This window comes from Pristiophorus japonicus, unplaced genomic scaffold (genome assembly GCF_044704955.1).
Source record: "Pristiophorus japonicus isolate sPriJap1 unplaced genomic scaffold, sPriJap1.hap1 HAP1_SCAFFOLD_33, whole genome shotgun sequence".
Taxonomy (NCBI): Eukaryota; Metazoa; Chordata; class Chondrichthyes; family Pristiophoridae; genus Pristiophorus; species Pristiophorus japonicus.
Window position 1 is genome coordinate 5,996,172 of NW_027253106.1, and position 4,624 is coordinate 6,000,795.

Genomic DNA, 4,624 nt, shown 5'->3' on the forward strand with positions numbered 1-4,624 from the left:
CTCGACCCACCTGTGGCTCGCTAGCAATAAAGAATCACTGATTAGAGCGTTTGCTTTTTGAATCTTATGTCAGGCATGCCGACGATGTGGCCCGCCCAACGGAGCTGATTGACTGTGGTGAATGCTTCGATGTTGGCCTGAACGAGTACACTGATGCTAGTGCACCACACCGGCCAATTAATTTGCAGGAAATTGCGGAGGCAGGGTTGGTAATTCTCCAGTGCTTTGAGGTGACTGCTGTAAATATTCCATGTCTCTGAAGCATCTAGGAGGGCGGGTATCACTATTGCACTGCAGACCATGAGCTTGATCCAGGGTTTGAGGTCCTGGTCTTCAAATACTTCCTTCCTCAGGCGTCCGAAGGCTGCACTGACACACTGGAGACAGTGTTGGACTTTGCCATCAAAGTCTGCCCTTGTTGACGTAGGCTTACGAGGTATGGAAAATGGTCCACATTGTACAGTGTATAGCCCCGTAAATCGGAGCTCTACTGAAACTTGCAGCGGATGGCGAGTTTCCCTGCGCCTACCCCCGCTGATACATTCTGAATGTCCCATTTGCAATTTAATTCACTTGCCTCTCACCCTCACCAGCTTTGGGTTGTGAATGAAAACCCTTGCAGGTTTCTGATCCTGATCCTGACCCCAGTGCACTGCCCTTGCTGAAAGTACAAGTGCTGGACCTCTGGTCTGAACAATGTTCTATCGCCACACTCCAATGGTGCCGCTATGGGAGCTCGAATGGTTCCTCGCTATGCTGCCTTTTCTTGCGATTCAGGGAATCTTCGTTGTTCCAATTCTACTCCTATCCCCTCCTTCACATATTTTTAGGTACATTGATGACTGTGGTCGCGCAATTTCCTTTTCTAGCCATGACCTGGAAAAAGTCCTCACTCGCACAAGGTAATGATCACCCATCACCTCATGTATTGTTTACTGACCGACATTGGCTCCCGGTTAAAGAACGCCACGATTTTGAAAATTCTCATCAATGTTTACACATCTCTCCATGGTTTTGCAGCTCCCTACCTCTGTAATCTTTTGCAGCCTCACAACCCCTCAAGATATCTCCGCTCTTCAAATGCTGCCCTCTCGAACATCCCTCATTATACTGCTGAACCATCGGTGGACTTACCTTCAGCTGATTGGGCCCTTAACTCTGGAATTACTCCCTGAACCTCTAAGCTTCTCTAACCATCTTTCCATTGTAAAGACGCTCCTTAAAATCAACCCTTTTAGCAAGCTTTTGGTCATATGCTTTAATTTCTTCTTTTTTGTCTTGGTGTCATATGTATCTGAGTTGTCCTGTTAAAACTGCTTTGAAGCGCCTTGGGTCGTTTAACTAGGTTAAACGTGCGATATAATTAAAAGTTATTGTTATTATTATTAATAATAATATTAATTATTATAAATATTATTATTCAAAGTAATAATTATAATAATAATTATGAGATCAATCTTGCTTAAAATTTGCGACACACTCTCTCCTTCACATGCTCCGTCTGTCGCTCCCTTCCCTTCCGCAACATCTCTAAGTCCATTTCGCAAGATTGGCTCTCTACCAATGTCTACCATAAAGTGGCCGACTCTGAGAGCTACCTTGATTATATGACCTCTCACCCAGCTTGCTGGACGGACTCTATTATAGTCTACAAATGTCGCTGCCTGCGTTTCATCTGTTCCGATAATGCCGCATTCCACAGCAGTGCTTACAACATGTGTTCCTTTTTCTGAGCTGAGGATACCCATCCTCTGTGGTCCTGATTCTGTTTGCCTGTAACCTAGTTTGGAGTGGGTAGAAGAGGAGGGGCGAAGCAGAGTCATGGAGACAGCGAACCTTTGTGTCAATAACTCGGGCTGAGAGGCTACAGTAGTGGGTCGGTTCCCCGGTCAACCACACCCTCTGGTTGATTATCCTCCTGCAGTGACCATGCTCTGTTCAGAGAAGGTTCACCAGGCTGGTTCCTGAGATGAATCTGTTCACTTATGAGGAAAGGTTGAGCAGGTTGTGCATATATTCGTTGGGGTTTAGAAGAATGTGCGGTGATGTTATTGAAATGTATAGGATTCTGAGGTGGCTCGACAGTGTAGATGCAAAGTGGCTGTTTCCCCTCATTGCGGAATCTAGAACTAGGGGACATAGTTAAAGAATATTCCTGATGTTGGGGAAGTCCAGAACTAGCTGACATAGTCTAAGGATCAGGGCTAAGCCATATAGGACCAAGATGTGGAGAAAGCTCTTCACTCAGAGAGAGGTTAACCTGAGGAATTCCCTCCCGCAGAGAGTTGTTGATGCAGTTCATTGGATACATTTAAGAGGGAGTTAGGTATGGCCCTTACGTTAAAGGGATCAAGGCGTCTGGAGGGAAAGCAGGACAGGTGTTCAGGGAGAATGATCAGCCATGATCTGATTGAATAGTGATGCAGGCTCGAAGGGGCCAATGGCCTAGTCATGCATCTATATTCTATGTTTCTATGTTTCTATGGACAGGGTCCTCAATCCAATTTCCCGCATTTATCCACAGCCGAGGATTGCCCACCACTGTGGTGGACAAGGCACACCGCAGTGTCAATACAATTTGCTGCCTTACTTTCATCGCACCTGATCCTCCCTGCTAAAGCCATGATCGGATCCCCTCGTAGTCACCTTAGTCTCAACCAACCCCCACATTCAAGAGTTCATCCTCCGCCATTGCTGTCCCTTCCTTCTTAAACACATCCCCTTTCAACAGTCCCAATGGATCGGCCCCTCCATGACAATGTGGACTATTCGTGAATCGCCCCAACAGTTTTCCCCAACCACCGGAACTTCCTCTGCAAAAACTAGGAGATGCAACACCAGCCATTTCACCTCATTCTTTCCATCGTCCAAGGTCTTCAATCTGAACGAGTAATAGACATGTATTTCATCCAATGTAGTACACTGTATTCGTTGTTCACGATGCTGTCCCCTGTCGATTAGGGAGGATTAAACAGAGATTGTGTGATTACATTCCTGAACTTCTCCATTGTGTCTGGAAACGTGTCTCTCTCTCTCCCTCTGTCTCACACTCCCCGGTCACTTGCCCCTTCAATTCTACATCCCACTCCCAGTCTGATATCTCTAACATCGACACTCTAAGATGTTCCCCTTCGTAACTCAATGGGGAGCAGCACCAAATATTTCGATTATGCATTTATTGCAACTCGGCCATAAAACTGAGCTTAAACTTTTCAGATAAATACTACCGCTCCTCAGAAAGCATGTGCTGGTAATGAAGGATGTCTTCAGTCGAGACACTGGGAGGGGAGGAAGTGTGTGCTGATGCTTGGGATCGTCTCTCGGTACATGACAGGTGGGCTGGTCCGCAGCCCTGGGGTCTACGAACCTTTCTCCACCACATTGCCGGGCCATGGGAGCCTTCTGATCTTCGCCAGATTAACCTTGCTCCCCCCAGCCCCCTCTCGTCACACTCCGCAATCCTGCTCTATCCAGTTACATCTTCTCTGGACTCATTTCCTGTTTCTTTCCTTGTCCCATTTGTCTTACACCATCATCCCTTTTTCTTTGAATCACTCCTGCCCACCATCCCATCAACGGCCTTCAACTTTGTTCTTTCCTCCTCCTACCACAATTGACTGTGCCTCTAACATTGCGTTAAAACTGTTCATTGCTCACGTATGCCATTATTGAAGAAACATTATCACCTGAAACATTAACTCTGTTTCTCTCTCCACAGATGCTGCCTGACATACTGAGTGTTTTTAGCTATCTCTGTAATTTATCATATTTTCAAGCGTTTGTATGGGAGTAGTTTAAACAGACGACGAGAGAGGGAGAGCGTGTGGGGACTTAGGGAAGGCACACCTGGATCTCTTGGCTCACAACCATGTCCGTGAAGGCACTTACATTGTTCTCGAAGATGTCCTCGGCTCACTTTAGCTGCCGGGTTTCCCGAGGCCTAATAAACACAGCCAACCACAGTTAAACCCGTAAAATAAGTTAAATCCGTAAAACATTTTAAACCAGAAGCTGCTATCTGCATTAATATATTTATATTGCAAACCCGCCCGCTGGGATTGCTCGGCTTCCTTCCCAGTGCCCCGTCGCTACTAAACTTGGAAGCACTGGGTTGGAGGCAGGTTAGCTTATGGAACATGGAAACATAGAAAATAGGTGCAGGAACAGGCCATTCGACCCTATGAGCGTGCACTGCTATTCAATGAGTTCATGGCTGAACATGCAACCTCAGTACCTCATTTCTGCGTTCTCGCCATACCCCTTGATCCCCTAGTAGTAAGGACTACATCTAACTCCGTTTTGAATATATTTAGTGAATTGGCCTTTCTGTGGTGGAGAATTCCACAGGTTCACCACTCTCTGAGTGAAGACGTTTCTCCTCATTTCGGTCCCAAATGGCTTACCCATTACCCTTCGACTTCCCTAACATCGGAAACATTCTTCCTGCATCTAAACAATCCAGTCCCGTCAGAATTTTAAACGTTTCCATCAGATCCCCTTTCATTCTTCTGAACTCCAGTGAATACAAGCCCAGTTGATCCAGTCTTTCTTGATATGTCAGTCCGTCATCCCGGGAATCAGTCTGGTGAACCTTCGCTGCAATAGCAAGTGTGTCCTTCCTCAA